Raw genomic sequence first — 17291 nt, 5'->3', positions numbered from 1 at the left:
GGACGGGAATCGCACCCAATTCTGAGTCCAGACACCTACAAAACATTGGCTCCGCTAATCGTATTTGATGTGAGCAAACAAGACGAATCGATTCGTAGTTCAATGATTGATTGTCGATTGGAAATTTCCACGAAAAATGACGTACCGCCACTCGCAACGGCGTTCTGTCTGATCCTACACGACAGAGTAATTAATTACGATGCGTTTTCAGGTCTCGTGAAAATATTGAGCAAGATATAAATACGACTGCATGTATCATTACAACATCAGTTGGCGACAAGATGTACTGCAACCTGCAAGGTTTCCAGAGCCAAAATGGCTTTGTTCTCAAAGAAATTGCCGTCACCTCCGGAGACAAGACTCGAACCCGCACCTTCCGACCCCCGTATCCGTGGAAACTACTAGACGAAAAAAGTAAACGCTCGAATGAATGGCTACGTAAATATTATCACGGACTAGAGTGGGACGAAGGAAAAATCCCATACCACCAAGTGAAAAACACACTTCAAGATTTACTAGTCCAAAACGAAATAATATACGTTGCCGGACCTGAACAGAAGAAATGGCTACGAGATCTATGTGACGACGGAACAGTTGAAATTTTAGATTTGCAGGATGAATACGGCTGCCCTTCCCTGCGCAAACTCTGTTCAATGTACGAAGCTAAGCATCCAAACGACAAGTTCGAACATGTCTGTGCCTGTTCAAACTCGCAGCTAATGCAGAAATGGTACTCGCATCAGTGCGAATAATTTTTTTTATTTTCAATATTGGCAAACCCGATTTTTTTTAAATAGTGGCACATCTGATTATTATTTTTTTGCTATAAATAGCTCGAAAATCGAGCTCTATCAATCAGTTTATGTTCGGACACGATGATGAGGCCATTCCAGCCGGAAACCGAGTACCTGAGCGTTAAACCAGACTACAACTGTGTCGAATATAGTTTCCTGGATGAAGAAGAAAATTTACGTACTTATACGGAAATCTGTTACGGTGGAGTATTGCATTTCCTAATGTCTCATTCGCCACGCAGTTACGAACCATCCCAGCAACAAATAAACTGTACCGGTCCGGATACGTGCGTCGTGTTTAACCTCAGACCGACAACCGTACTTCCATGCAGCACAGAAGAAATTCTCCACAAGACTCTACACGCATCCGACTGCACGCCAGAAGACTGTAGCGGTATCGTTCCCGGCACCCTGGACTGCAGTGAACAGTCCAAACCCATGTCTACGAGACGCAGCGACCCGTCCAAACTCGCGGCTTCGAAGCGTAGCGACCTGTCCAGACCTGAACTCAAGGCTTCCAAACCCAAGACTAGGACACGGCGCCGCAGCATCAAGAAACGAGGATTGAACTTCGTTACGCCGCAGATCTACAGTGATAATGCTACGGACTATTACGAATTTGATTCTGTAAAAACCATTCGTAGCGCCCTGTGTTCTGTACTCTCCGCCTTGTTAGATGTTTTGAAATAAATAAATAAAAAATAGAGTACATAATTTTAATATCGTGTTTTTATTTACTTTGTCCTTTCATATAAATCTATACGTAGCACGAAGGTCTCATTAAAATACCTACAAGTTAGTAAAATTTGTAAAAAAAATAAAAAGTGTTGAAGAATTTAAAAAAATGTATTTAATATTTTTCAGTAAATTATTATTTAAATACGAAAGTGATGAAAATAACATAATCTATAAAGTGTCATAATATATCATTTTTCAATACGTTGGTAATTATTTCTTCTGGAGCATGACGATTCACGTGGCGACTCTTCCAGCTGGCAGGAGCTGAATGATTCTGATTGGCTAGTGAGTATCCCCCCACCAAAAAGGCGACATTTCCCGTCCCCCTCCTGATTTCCGCCACATTCGCTCCTCCCACTTTTCCCTCATCCCTCCCAATAATTCAAAAATAGTGCTGACCATGCTGCAGTTTCCGCGGAACCTGATTGGCTAGTGCCTTTGACCAAGGGGGGGGGGGGAATTTACCTATAAATTGCCGTGTGAGACGTCGGGGGCTTCACTTTTGGTCTTGCCGCCGTCACCGCATGTTCCAGTTCGAGCTTCGTTGCGACTCCTTCCGTTTCTACAACTCCAGCAGCTTGGTAAGTACAACTTCGCCCTAAATTTTCAACTTTGAAATTTTTTCCGCAGATTTTTTCAATTTTGAAAATTTTTTCCGTACATTTTTTCAACTTTGTAAATTTTTTCAGTAAATTTTCTCAACTTTGAGAAATTTTTTCCGTAGATTTTAAGCTTTGAAATTTCTCCAGTCTCTCTTGCCTGTGTACCCGCTGTGCCCTTCACCCAGTGTTCGTAGCAGCTGTAGTGAAGCCCGCTGCTGAGCCAGCTAGTACATGACACCGCACCTCCCGCGCTGCTGGGTGAAGAGGGGCAAGGACGCGGGAGAAAAAAAAAAATGTCTTGCGTGCGCGTTCCTTTCTCGGCTCACGAGTTTCGATGTGCAAACAAGAATTAAACGTAGTAGTCATCTTGGAATTACGTCTGAAAAGAATATTATTTGATTGTAAATGTAATCATTGCAGCGAGATTAGTTTCAGTGTACGAAATCTATTCGGGTTATTAGTTTTACAGTTGACATCTTTGAAATGACATGTACATCGGTTGAATTTGTAACGTGTAATTAGGTTCACGACCATGTATGATTAAAATAAACTACTTGTCACGTTAGTTCCGAAGCGTGTAAATTAGGATAGATTCACGTTTGTGTTTGTATGAAAAAGTGTTAGCAACCTAAATTACTTTATTCCGTGTCGAAATTATTAGTGTCATTAGTTGCGGTATTTGTTTTATTTTAAAATAACATTTTTTCCTGGCATACATGTTTGTTATTATTCATACACGTACGACTTAGCTTGAAACAAGATGGATGACGTACGAGAGAGATAGAGGACTGGCAGGAGCTCCGTGCAGCTTGAGTTGTCGTGATGAAATGGCGGCTTGCGCGGGTGGGGGAATCGCGCGCTCTCCCTCCCTCCCTCCCTCCCTCCCACACTCCCACCCACGACCACTCTCCACGCACACGGAGCGCTCGCGTCCTTACGCTGCATCTGTGGCCACCAGCTGACGTAATTCCTACGCGTGTCGCATGACGCGACTGAATCCCCTGACGTGCTAAATGATTACACTAGTAGTTTATATTATTATTCACAGTGGCAAAAAAAAAATAATATTGAAGGTAATGTTACATTTAAAGTTTACGATTTTTTTTTTTTTTTTACAAAAATTTGCCAATATTAATAACAGTAACTTATAATTTTTTACTGCTAAATGAAAAAAAGTATAGAAATTAGTACACGCCACCTATCCGAAGACGCATAACACGTCCATTTTCATTACTTCTACAATTACTTATCATAGTATGTATGTGTTGCAGGTATTCAGTGCTTCTCCTTGCGTCGAGCTACTTCCCAGTGTGATCCGCTTGGAGAACGCCTGTCTGCCCTCTGGAGTTCCGTACGGTTCTGCCACGTTTCCGGTCAGTACATAAAACATAAAATATTTGTACATCAGTGTCTTTGTGCTGTCTTGAAAAAATAAGACGTGTGCATACTTAGCAAGACGGTTCCTTTTCTGTGTTACAGGTTCCTGCGACCAGCGTGTGCTGCACGACGTTCCGGCCCTCCTCGTTGTACGTGCGTGCAGTGCACCCAGAGCCGTTCCTGTTTTCGTCTGGTGAGTTGAATTTTTTTTTTAAATTTCAACTTTTGCTTGTATACATGTACATGTCTGTGTGTTAGAGTTTGTGCGCGCGAATGCCTTTATGCAAGTGTATTTTGTTTGTGTGCATGTGTTTTTGTGCGCGCATGTGTTTGCGTGTGTGTTTGCGCGCGTGTGTGTGTGTGTGCGTGTGTGTGTATTTGTGTGTGTGGTTGTATTTATGCATGTGTATTTATGTGTGTGTGTGATAATTATGACGTTCTTGTTGCTATAATTTTTCCGTTGGTGTTACAGACTCCATCAACATGAAGAGGACTTTGACTGGGGTTCCCGCGTTAGCCGGCCAGCCCTCGACATCGGGAGCCGTCCAGCCCTCGACCTCGGGGACCAGCCAGCTTGCAACATCTCAGGTATGTGCACCGTCACCAGGGAATGGGTGTGCATACTGTGGCAAGTTCTTTACAAATACTCGTAATGCCAGACGGCATGAGCGTGCGTGCCAGGCGAATCCCGGCTGTACTACCACCAACCAATGCCATACTTGCGGCAAGACAATAAGTCGCAAAGACAGTTTGGCCCGCCACATTCGAACTTGTGGGGGCACCGTCGAGCAAAGCTCAGGCTCGAGGTGCATTCACTGCGGGCAGCATTTCAAACATAGCCATGATGCCAGACGCCACGAAAAGAGCCAGTGCCTGTTCAATCCTGGTCGTATGAGCTATACATGTGTAAAGTGCCAGGGAGAATTCACACGTAAAGATAATTTATTGACGCACATCAAGACGTGCAAGGGCCTGGCTCCTCAGGCCGCTAAGAGACGGCGCACGGACGACCCCTCTGGCCTGCAACAGCCCGGCCCCAGCACTCGCCCGCAATACGTGGCGAGTGTGCCCGACCAGGCTCGAGTAGACTTGGAGGCGCAAGCGCCTGACCAGGCTCAGGTAGACTTGGAGGCAGGCGGTTCCGGGTTTGTTGAGGCGGAGAGTGCGTTCCGCAGAAATTTGAAAACGTTAGTGGCAGTCAACCATGGTGCGACCAAAGATATTTGCACGTACCCAGGAAGTACGTGAAAATGGCCCAGTAAAGTTCAATGTATGGCTTGAATGTGATTATGCCAAGCCCGCTCCATTCGATGAAGGCGTAGACAAGAGGGCATTCAAGACAAGGAATATACCCATCTATGAAGAGAGCGACATTGAAGAGGCAGTAACGGAATGCATTGAGAAAATATGTAGGGAGGAAGACGAATATGTCAGCAAAGGCTCGGGGTGGACTCTGTCTTCAGTAAAAAAAATTCAGCTACATTTCAACAAGTTAGTACCACTGAGAGTCTCCTCCTACATTGACCTACCATCCACAATCAAGAACCGTGAAGCATGTATAAATCCCATGAACCTGGAAGATAACGAGTGTTTCAAGTGGGCCATACTGGCGCGGTACGTGGAGGGGGAACGTGTCAACCGAGTCGACAAGAGGTATCACGACCTGCAAGGTAAATTTGATTTTTCAGGGCTTGAGTTCCCCACCCCCCTCCACTTAATCAAAGTGTTTGAGAGGAACAATCTCGATGTTTCTGTCAACATCTACAGCATCGATGAGAACGACAAGATCGCGCCAGTGCATGTGGGGAAGGAGGAAAAGCAACACCATTTCGACCTCCTGTTGCTAACGTCCGAAGATAAGAACTCGCACTTTTGTTACATAAAAAATTTCTCAAGACTCGTCAGGCCCCAAATCACCGCCCACAAAGAAAAAATTCGTTTGTGTAAGAGATGCTTCACGTACTATCACGATTTGCCACGAGATTCAGGACTGACAGGACAGCAGTGTCTCGACGCGCACAAGAAAATCTGCAGCACCCATGCTGCTGTGCGTGTCGAGATGCCGAAACCAGAAAAGAACGGCAAGCCACCTGTCCTAGAATTTAAAAACTTCCACCACATGTCAAAGATGCCCATCGTCGTTTACGCGGACTTTGAGGCCATGCTCGTGCCCATCTCATCATGCCAGCCGGACCCCCAGCAATCTAGCACACAGGCCTACCAGAAACATGAGGCATACAGTTACTGTATATATGTGAAAGTTGAAAACGATATAATCCCAGCCACACTCACCACCTCGCTGCCACAAGAGCCGATTCTGTACAGGGGTCCCGATGCTGAGGCAAAATTCGTGGAGACCATTGTTGACATTGGTAAAAAGGTGAAAGATATATACGAGACAAGCCTGCCAATGACGTCGCTGACGACTCAAGAATATGTCAGCTTCGTCGCAGCCCATCAGTGCTGCTACTGCAACAAGGTCTTCACATCCGACAACCGCAAGGTCAGAGACCACGACCATTTTAGTGGTAAATACCTTGGTGCCGCCTGCAACAGCTGCAATCTCCTGCGCAGGTGGCCCAAGAAGCTTGTTGTGTACTTCCACAACCTCAGCTACGACGAAAAGTTTATCATCAAGAAACTGGGCTACGACAACAAGGAAATATTTATTATTCCCCACACGCAAGAGAAAATGATTACATTCTCTAAGAATCTGGGCAACAAATTTTCAGTGCAGTTTATCGATACATTCAGGTTCATGGCACGAAGTTTGGCGTCCCTCGCGTCGTACCTGCCAGCCGACAAATTCGTTGAAACATCAAAATTCTTCACCCAAAATGAATTGAATCTTGTAACAAGAAAAGGTGTGTTCCCCTACAACTACGTGACCTGCTGGGAAAAACTTGATGAGCCACAACTGCCTGCGAAAGAGGAGTTTTTCAATATATTAAATGACAGCCATATAAGCGATGCAGAATACAGTCATGCGCAGGCAGTGTGGAGCGAGTTCGGCTGCGTGACCCTGGGCGAATACAGCGACGTCTACCTCAAGACGGACGTGCTGCTGCTGACGGATGTGTTCGAAAACTTTCGACAGCTCTGCCTCAAGACCTACGGCATCGACTGCAGCCACTACGTCAGCGCGCCAGGGTTCACGTTCGATGCAATGCTAAAGCATACAAAGGTACAGCTGGAGTTGATGACAGACTACGACATGCACATGTTCGTCGAAGCTGGGATCAGGGGCGGGGTTGCTCAAGTGGTCAAGCGCCACTGTAAGGCCAACAACGTCTGCCTTCCCCGCACCTACGATCCCAGCCAGTCATCAACCCACGTCATGTACCTGGACGCCAACAACCTCTATGGATGGGCCATGTCCCTGCCTCTTCCCGCCAGCGGCTTCAGGTGGGCGGGCACGGACATTGACGTCATGAGCATACCGGACGAGGGGCGGATGGGGTACATCCTACAAGTGGATGTTGAGTACCCATCCGCCCTGCATGACGAGCACAAGGACCTGCCGTTCCTGCCCGTCAACAAGTGCCCGCCCGGCTCGCGTCAGCCTAAATTAATGACGACGCTCGAGAAAAAGAGTAATTACATAGTGCATTATAGAAACCTGAAGCAGGCTCTCCAGCACGGACTGCGAATCACAAAAGTACACCGAGTTCTGGAATTTGAGCAGCGTGCGTGGATGAAGCCCTTCATTATAAAAAATACGATTATGAGACAGAATGCTTCCAATGAATTCGAAAAAGAATTTTTTAAGCTGGCAAACAATGCATGTTTTGGTAAACTATTAGAACAAAAGAGGAAGAGGCAGCGGATGGAACTCGTATGCAGCGAGAAGAGGCTGCAGAAAGTAGTGGCAAAGCCAGCGTTCCAGGACAGGACAGTTCTCGATGAAAACTTGGCTCTGATCAAACTCCAGCATGAGAGTATCCTCTTTGACCGGCCTGTATATGCTGGTTTAGCCATCCTGGAGTTGTCCAAAACGCTCATGTACAATTTCCATTACGACATCATGAAGGTAAAATATAAGGACAACATCACGCTGGCGTACATGGACACGGACAGTTTCATCTATGAAATCAAGACGCACGACTTTTACCAGGACCTGGCCGACGACTCTGCGCTCATGAGCGTGTTTGACACGAGCGCGTATCCCATTGACCACCCCTGCTACTCGCCCACCAATAAAAAGGTGGTGGGCAAATTCAAAGATGAGTGCAATGGGGTGGCGATGGAGGAGTTTGTCGGCCTCAGAGCAAAATTATATACATATAAATATAACGATAATATATCCAAGAGAGCTAAAGGAATTCAGAAATGTGTGGTGAAGAACAAAATTACGTTTGAAGATTTTCTTGAAGTCCTGGAACACCACACAACAAAGCGTGCGCAAGTCCGGTCCATAAGGTCGCACAAAATGGTATTGTACACAGAAACTATGAATAAATTGGCACTTAGTTGGCACGACGATAAACGCATAATATGCGACGATGGAATACATACGTTACCATATGGGTACAATGGATAATGCTATTGTAGCTCAATAGTTATACATACTAAATATGTCTGCAAAATAGTACAATATTTTTTTTTACAAAGAAAAAAAAAAGCAAGTGAACCTATAACATGAAATGTTGAAACTGGTGACTGTGCTCGTACGTTTCGTGTAGGATTCACTGATGGGGTGAAGCATGGTGTGGACTTTGAGGACCCCCGGACCGATACAGTAGCCGACAAGGTCCGTCAGGAATACCTACAGATATGCTACGAGTATGGCGCTAGTGATGCCACAAGGTAGCCACCCATGTCTCTGTTGATTAGGTGTACATAGCCTTCGTCGGTGGATTATGCAACGTCGGATTTATCGTTGTTTGATCTTTGCATCGTTGTTTGTGGTGCAATGCTTTTCTTCGTTGTGGTTATGCACCTACGTTGTTTGTGGTGCCAAATTTTCTTGGTTGGATGGTGGTTGGTTTTCTGCACCTACGTTGATTTGTGGTGCACCGTTTATTCTTGGTTGGTTATTTGCGATGCTACTTTATTGGTTGGTTGGTTGGTTAGGATGGAAGTGGTGGTGTTTTGCATCCTCGTTGATTGCAATGCTATGTTTTTTGGTTGGTTGGTTGGGATGGAAGTGGTGGTTTTATGCATCATCGATGTTTGCGATGCTACGTTTTTTGGTTGGTTGGTTGGGTTGGAAGTGGCGGTGTCTTGCATCCTCGTTGTTTGCGATGCTACGTTTTTTGGTTGGTTGGTTGGGATGGAAGTGGTGGTTTTATGCATCCTCGTTGTTTGTGATGCTACGTTTTTTGGTTGGTTGGTTGGGTTGGAAGTGGTGGTTTTATGCATCATCGTTGATTGCGATGCTACTTTTTTGGTTGGTTGGTTGGGATGGAAGTGGTGGTTTTATGCATCATCGTTGTTTGTGATGCTACGTTTTTTGGTTGGTTGGTTGGGATGGAAGTGGTGGTTTTATGCATCCTCGTTGTTTGTGATGCTACGTTTTTTGGTTGGTTGGTTGGTGGTTGGTTGGTTTGGTTTTATGCACCTACGTTGATTTGAGGTGCTACGTTTTTTGGTTGGTTGGTTGGGATGGAAGTGGTGGTGTTTTGCATCCTCGTTTTTGCGATGCTACTTTTTTGGATGGTTGGTTGGGATGGAAGTGGCGGTGTCTTGCACCTACGTTAATTTGTGGTGCTACGTTTTTGGTTGGTTGGTTGGGTTGGAAGTGGTGGTTTTATGCATCATCGTTGTTTGTGATGCTACGTTTTTTGGTTGGTTGGTTGGGATGGAAGTGGTGGTTTTATGCATCCTCGTTGTTTGTGATGCTACGTTTTTTGGTTGGTTGGTTGGTGGTTGGTTGGTTTGGTTTTATGCACCTACCTTGATTTGAGGTGCTACGTTTTTTGGTTGGTTGGTTGGGATAGAAGTGGCGGTGTTTTGCATCCTCGTTGTTTGTGATGCTACTTTATTGGTAGGTTGGTTGGATTGGAAGTGGTGGTTTTATGCATCCTCGTTGTTTGCAATGCTACGTTTTTGGTTGGTTGGTTGGGATGGAAGTGGCGGTTTATGCACCTACGTTAATTTGTGGTGCTACGTTTTTGGTTGGTTGGTTGGGTTGGAAGTGGTGGTTTTATGCATCAGCGTTGATTGCGATGCTACTTTTTTGGTTGGTTGGTTGGGATGGAAGTGGTGGTTTTATGCATCATCGTTGTTTGTGATACTACATTTTTTGGTTGGTTGGTTGGGATGAAAGTGGTGGTTTTATGCATCCTCGTTGTTTGCGATGCTACTTTTTTGGTTGGTTGGGATGGAAGTGGTGGTTTTATGCACCTACATTAATTTGAGGTGCTGCACTCTCTTGGTTGGTTGGTTGGGATGGAAGTGGCGGTGTTTTGCATCCTCGTTGTTTGTGATGCTACTTTTTTGGTTGGTTGGATGGGTTGGAAGTGGTGGTTTTATGCATCATCGTTGATTGCGATGCTACTTTTTTGGTTGGTTGGTTGGGATGGAAGTGGTGGTGTTTTTCATCCTCGTTGTTTGTGATGCTACTTTATTGGTTGGTTGGTTGGGATGGAAGTGGTGGTGTTTTGCATCCTCGTTGTTTGTGATGCTATTTTATTGGTTGGTTGGTTGGGTTGGAAGTGGTGGTTTTATGCATCCTCGTTGTTTGCGATGCTACGTTTTTGGTTGGTTGGGATGGAAGTGGCGGTTTATGCACCTACGTTAATTTGTGGTGCTACGTTTTTGGTTGGTTGGTTGGGTTGGAAGTGGTGGTTTTATGCATCATCGTTGATTGCGATGCTACATTTTTGGTTGGTTGGTTGGGATGGAAGTGGTGGTTTTATGCATCATCGTTGTTTGTAATAGGTACTACGTTTTTTGGTTGGTTGGTTGGGATGGAAGTGGTGGTTTTATGCATCATCGATGTTTGTGGTGCTACGTTTTTTGTTTGGTTGGTTGGGATGGAAGTGGTGGTTTTATGCACCTACGTTAATTTGAGGTGCTGCACTCTCTTGGTTGGTTGGTTGGGATGGAAGTGGTGGTGTTTTGCATCCTCGTTGTTTGTGATCCTACTTTTTTGGTTGGTTGGATGGGTTGGAAGTGGCGGTGTCTTGCATCATCGTTGATTGTGGTGCTACGTTTTTTGGTTGGTTGGTTGGGTTGGACGTGGTGGTTTTATGCATCCTCGTTATTTGTGATATTACGTTTTTTGGTTGGTTGGTTGGTGGTTGGTTGGTTTGGTTTTATGCACCTACGTAGTTTTTGGTGCAATTCATATATTTTTTTACACTGCTGTGTGTTTTTACACCGATGCGATTTATGTGTTTATATGCGATTTTATGCATCGTTGGGCTCCTTAAATCGATGGTTTCATGTCGATGGTGACAACGATGGACAGTTACGTCGCTGGGTTCCTCAGTCGATGACATGCAAGTTTTCGGCGTTGTGTGACACCGCTGGACTGTTACGCCGCTGGGTTCCTCAGTCGATGACATGCAAGATTTCGGCGTTGTGTGTCAACGCTGGACTGTTACGCCGCTGGGTTCCACAGTCGTTGACATGCAAGATTTCGGCGTTGATACATCGTTGTGACTGGGCAATTTCAGCGTTTGTATGTGACATTGTTAAATTTAAGCACGTGCTTTGTATCAATATGGTAGATCTTTCCGGTAGGCTTGCATCGTTGTAATGGGCCATGGCTAAATAGAGACGTTGTTCATAAGTACTTGACTACATATGTGATGTATATTGCATATGGAGGCAAGGGGCTTGTGCGTGACTAGACTGTTTATCGGTGTCGGTCTCCAGCCCGTTCCGAACACAGACAGCTGCGATGCAAGCTTTTTGTTTGAGTGACTAATATTCTATTTAAGTATTTAGCAGGTGAGCAGTTGCTACGATGGAGAGAGATATTCGACGTGAGGAGGAGAGGGAGCCGGTGAGATGGAGAGGCGTCGGGACGAGCGTGGCCTGCTGACAGAAAGATCTGCGAATCTACACTCTCACACATGGAATTAATAAAAAAAAATGTATATATATTAACGACAATATATATGTAACTATAAAATTTTTTAACTTTGTGTTTTATTTCTATAGTACTAATACCTTGGTTTTCTTGATGAGAAAAAATTTATAATGTATGATTGAGAACATACATTGCTGCAAAACGAGTAAAACGATTATTATTTTTTTTTGCATACTTAAGTTTTTTGTTGAAACTTGGAATTAAGAATCTTTACTTCACAAAAAATCCATATTAAAGGTGAAAAAAAGAATAAAACAAATACAATGGTAATCATTTTTTATTTACAAATAAAATTCGACATTCTACACACACACACAACAGACATTTACATAGGAAACATTTTTCAAATATCAGAAATATATTTAATCTTCACTGTAGTAATAAGGATGTTCATAGAGCCACAGCTTCAGTAACTGGCTATTACAATGTGCACAGTGGAAACCATTATAAAATTTATCGCACTTTTCAATTTGGTTTCCGTACATCTTTAACAGTTTGTTGAAGCCGGGACAGTTGCCTTGTTTACGTAGATCAATTACTTTGCCTCTACACAAATCACTCACAATACATTTCTGTTCATTACCACGAACGTAAACAACGTCGTCTTCCGGCTCGACGAGGTTCGACAGCACAGACACGAGTTGGTCATAGTCCACATCACCGTCATTCCACGAGAGACCGATCACTTCATAGGTTAGTCGACGGTTCTCGCGTTGAGAGGATCTGTCCAATTCCGACCAGTCGCAAGGAGGTTTAAAGATGTATTCGTAAGTCCTGGTTTCTTCACCTCCAATGATAGACATCACTGACAGTTGCTTCACTACGGGTCCCTTTTGGGACGTAAGACACTGGACGTTGACAAGAAAGAGTGTCATATTGTCATTACTCACAGTTACACGTACGACGAGACTGGAGTGGCACCTAGATGATGTCTGCGGCACGACGCTAAGGATCTAGGCTGCTGCTGCTGTCGCTGCCTGCACGCATCTCGCCGCTTCTTGCACCATGACTTCATGTGCGGTGTGTCGGGGACGCTGGAGCTTCCTCTGACGCACTCGGTGCACGGCGAACAATCTTGAATGTCTGGGTCTTGCTGCAGATACACCGGCAGGAACTTGTAGACGTATCTTATCTCATGAGGGGCGTAGACCAGGAGAAACTCTTTAGGTAAGTACGGCAACTCCGTCTCCTTATCCAATGCCGCAAGCATGCGCACTTTACCGTATGCTAAAGATGGCCGACAAGATCTTTACTCCGCTCGCACAACAAGCAAACATTACCACGTCCGTAGACTTTGGTGCGCGCGAGGAACTGCAGGTAACTGAAGGCTTCCCGGGTCCGACAACAGGTGTATTTATACTCTACACAAATTAGGGGAGGAGGGTAGGGGTGGGAGAGAGATGGAGGGAGGGGTGGGAGAACAGCGGCAGTAGTGTTGGTGAGTGTTTTTTTTACGATTAAAAAAATTGGGTGGGTGAGGGGGGGGGGAAGAAGATATATGTGCTATGAAAAAAAGTGGTGTGGGTAAGTCAGTCTGCCTACAGCCACCATTGAGGAAGGAGCATGTCGCCATTTTTAAATTTTTTTTGACCTCGTCGGGTTCGAACCGAGGACTCCGAACTCCGTGTCTAAAAAGTAGGTTTTTTAAGAAAAATATATTAAAATTTTATTAATTTAATTTTTTTATAAATTTTAAAAAAATTTTCATTAAAATTGGATAATAAATAAAAAAGTTAAAGATGGCGGACGTAACGGAAAATGCAACGGTGACGTCATCATCCAATATGGCGGAAAACAAAATGCTGGAAAGTTCGAGAAAACAAAATGACGTCATCCAAGATGGCGGATCCAAGATGGCGGATCCAAAATGGCCACCGGGGTCAAGGTCAAGGTCAAAGGTCAAGGTCAAGGCCATCCAAAATGGCCGCCGTGACATCACAATCCAAGATGGCGGTCGGCTCCACAGGCTCCACAGCCTGAAGCCTGCCGTCGGAGCCCCATTCATATACTACTACTGGCCCTACACAGCATAGGACGCTGATCCCTAACTGGATTGGTGAGGTTCAGAAATAATGTACATGGCATTGCACTGTCGTTTACACGTCGCGCACGGAGTGTGCGGAGTGGACGTTTAATTACGTTGGCAAATTACACTTGCAATTACATTCACACATTTTCCCTACAAAAAATACACTGTCATTAAACACTGGGCGCTCTGACGCGCCGTTACTAAAGTTGTGTCCTGACGCCAGTCGAGGTTGAGGGATAGAGTTTGATTAGAGGCGGCTAATACCGTAATTTGTGAACGGCGACGCGCGGGCCCACCTGTGTGGACCGCGGCTCGATATTAAATTAAGTAAAGTCTACGATTACATGTAGCCAGTGCCTGTGCACTCGGCGATTAATTAAAAGTCTGTTGTGGCGGGAATCGTCCCGTACCGTATATTGCACGGCCCCACGTAATGCATTGAGCGGGACGTGTTAAGTTTACGCGGCTAGGTTAGTCCCTACACCAGAAAGGGACCGGGCGCACACGGGGAGTAGTTAAAAAAGGTTTCGCGGTTTGACTATAGTTACCAGATGGAAGTTCAATGAAGACAAAGAGATGATGGCTCCCCGTGTGACGTGCGTCCGTCCCGGTCCGCGAGTCGCGCTCTACTGGCGTCTGGCCCTGGTGCGAGGGGAGGGGTGAGCTCCTTGTCGCGCCAGAGTTTCTTAAGTTCTGTTATTCGTAAAAAATTATATTAATAACAAAAAGCAAGTGGCTCTAAATTCACACAATAAAAACTTAATGATTAACTTAATATATGTATATGTTTTAGAAATAACATGTAACAAATTTGTACAAAATAAGTTTGAATTATTAGTCACACTGGAGACTGTTCGTCGCTTGATGACTGCTCCAGTGGCGAATGATAAATGCTAATTTGGGGCGGTTTGAGATAAGTCACATATTACACTATTGAAATCAGGCTGAAGGCCGCAAGGGGAGCACTCACAGCTGTTTTAGTAAAAAACTACACGTGAGTGAACCAGGCACTCCTACGTCGCACTTGTGTTGCACGGTGTTGTTCATTCAAAGTGGCGTATTCATTAAAGTGTAGTTAATTTACCGTGTACATGACTCGATTTGTCTTTCCGATTAAGTAAAGGGCGTGATAATACCTAAGTTCCGCGGCGCTCGTCTGACTCAGGTGGGCCATGACTAAGGGCGCGTTCCGTTAGCGTGGTCGGATACTGGTGGTTGCAGGGCGGGCTTTAGGGTGACCTTCGGTCGGACAATCTCAAACGCCCCCCCATTGAGAAGCCTGACCTTGCGCCGCTAGTAACCCCGCCACATGGGGGCACCCATAGCTTCGGCAGCAGCTCCATCCAGGTAGTGCTCCCGGTGGCCGCAGATGGTAGGCTCTGCGCTCCGGTACCGGGTCGTCCCACGTCAAACACCCTAGTGATGGCCGGGTGGCGTGGTCCCTCGACGCCTTCCCCTGGTCTTAGTCAGCTAGGTAACCTGGCGGGCGGCGGGTCCTCTGGGGTCGGCCGCTGGGTTCGTCTCCCTAGCGAGGGGGCTCGCTGTGGGGCTCGGGTGCCTGAGGCCGCATGTCCTCCGGTGCTGGGCAAGCCATGGCTTGGTATGGCATCCTCTCCCATTCCGGTATGCCAAGCGGGTTTGGATTGGAGGCTTTCCAGGCCTTGTCCTCCGGCTCTGTCACCACGGGGGTGGTGTCGGCGTTGTTGTCTCCCGTCGGTGCGCCGGGGGTGTAGGAGAGCACGGTGATGGAAAGTATCCAGTGGTTGTCGCCCTGTTGCTCTGGTGGTGTCGCGGGTTCCTCGGTGTCTGGTTCGGCGGGCTACTCGATGAGGGGGCCCTGGGGCTCTCCCTGCGGTCCTTCTTCCCGGTCGTTCGGTGTCCCCCCAGGAGGAATGTTTTCCTCTGGCTGATCGGGTACGTTGTCGTTGGGTGTGTCAATGGTTCTATCTGGTGTTGTGGCCAGGACGTATGTTTCCAGGTGTCGAGGGAGGCGCCGTTGCCGGTGAAGTCGTGACCTCGCCTCGTCTTCGGAGTCCGTCTCTGTGGGGTGTGACCCAGGTGTCTCGTGGAGCGTGGCTCCTGTCCCGGTGAACGAGGTGTTGGTGAACACCAGCGTGCGGGGTCATCGTGTTTCTGGCTGTCGTGTGGGTGTTGGTTCCGGTGGGTCGTCCTCCCCGCATGCCGCGTCGTTGACTGGGGGTGGGGGGTATCCTCCTCCGCCACTCGTTCCCCCGGTAAGGGGGCGAGCCGGATGTTGTCCCGGAGGACCTTCTTCAGGCATTATCCTTCGGTGCGGACTAGATATGTTGTCCTCCCCAGTCGCTGTCGTATGGTGTACGGACCACTCCAGCGTGGGGCTAGCCCCGCACAATAGTTGCGGGGTGCGGCTGAGAGTAGGTGCATTCATGCGAATACTTGATCGCCGACTTGTACGGCCGGTGGTTGGTGATTGGTGTTATTTTGGTGGCGTAATCTTCCTGTCGCTGCAGTGCCCCGTCGTGGAGGGCGATGCGTCGTTGGTCATGTCCTTCTGTGGTTTCGTCGGGGTGTGGGGCACCATGTGTGGCCCATTCGCCCGGCAATGGCAGGTTGTGTCCCTGGATCATTTCGGCGGGCGTGAGTCCGGTGGCAGCATTACGGCGTGGTCGTACGCAGAAGAGTGTGTCCGCTACGTGTGCGTCCCACTGTGAGTGGTCCGCCCTCATTCGGATGCGGAGCTGCGCCTTCAGCTCCTGGTTACGCCGTTCTGTTGGGTTCGCCCTTGGGTGGTAGGCAGGCGTGGTATGGTGCCGAATCTGTTGGTCGTGGCACCAACCTTTCCAGTGGCATCCTAGGAACTGGCTCGCGTTGTCCGTCAGGACTGATTGGGGGTAGCCCCAGCATGACAGGAACTCTCGGGTTAGTATCGCGATGATCGTGGGCGTTCTCAAGTTGCCGCGTGGATACGCTTCTGTCCACTGGGTAAATAAGTCCGTCACTACGAGGAGGAAGCGTTTTCCGCGTGGTGAGCGGGGGTATGGCCCCATCACATCCAGGGCTATCGTCTGGAAGGCGGTTGTGGGTTCCCGAGGACGCTGTTGCTCTTCGCCGTCCCGTCGTCGTGCCTTCCTCGCCTTGCAGACCTCGAACTCCCGCACGTACTCACGTACGTCGTGTGTGATACGGGGCCAGTGGTAGTGTCGGTCAATCTCCCGTCGTGTTTGGTCGGTCCCGGGTGTCCTGCGAGATCGTGGCCATGGAAGAACCGGAGCGTCGCCTCGCGAGCCTCTGGCGGGAGGTTGGTTCGCCAGTCCCCGTGTACTTCTAGTGTTCGTGTCATAATCACGCCCCTGTTGCACGTGCCACGCTTCGTCCCCGGCGATCGCCTGTTGGCGGTGTGGGTCGGCATCTAGTGACATCCCTTGGGCCCGGCTGACCCGGTGCTGTACATCGGCCATTGTGTTGGGCGGGTCCTCGTCCCCGTCCACGTCTGCCGTATTGCGCGTACACGCCGAGTCATGTCGTGTCCCGTCGTCTGCTGTGCCCGGTGGTAGTATGCCCTCCCAGTCGTCGGTGTCCGTCAACTCCGCCTGCTCGTCAGGTTCTCGTGAGAGTAAGTCCGGCAGCTGGTTTTCGGTGCCAGGGATATGTTCGACGTCGAAGTCGAAAGACTGGAGGAACAGGGCCCACCGTATTAGTTTTCCCTTCCTCCCCTGCATGGTGTGTAGCCA

This window comes from Bacillus rossius, chromosome 1 (assembly GCF_032445375.1).
Source record: "Bacillus rossius redtenbacheri isolate Brsri chromosome 1, Brsri_v3, whole genome shotgun sequence".
NCBI classification, from domain to species: Eukaryota; Metazoa; Arthropoda; class Insecta; order Phasmatodea; family Bacillidae; genus Bacillus; species Bacillus rossius.
Note: the sequence above shows the minus strand (reverse complement) of the source record.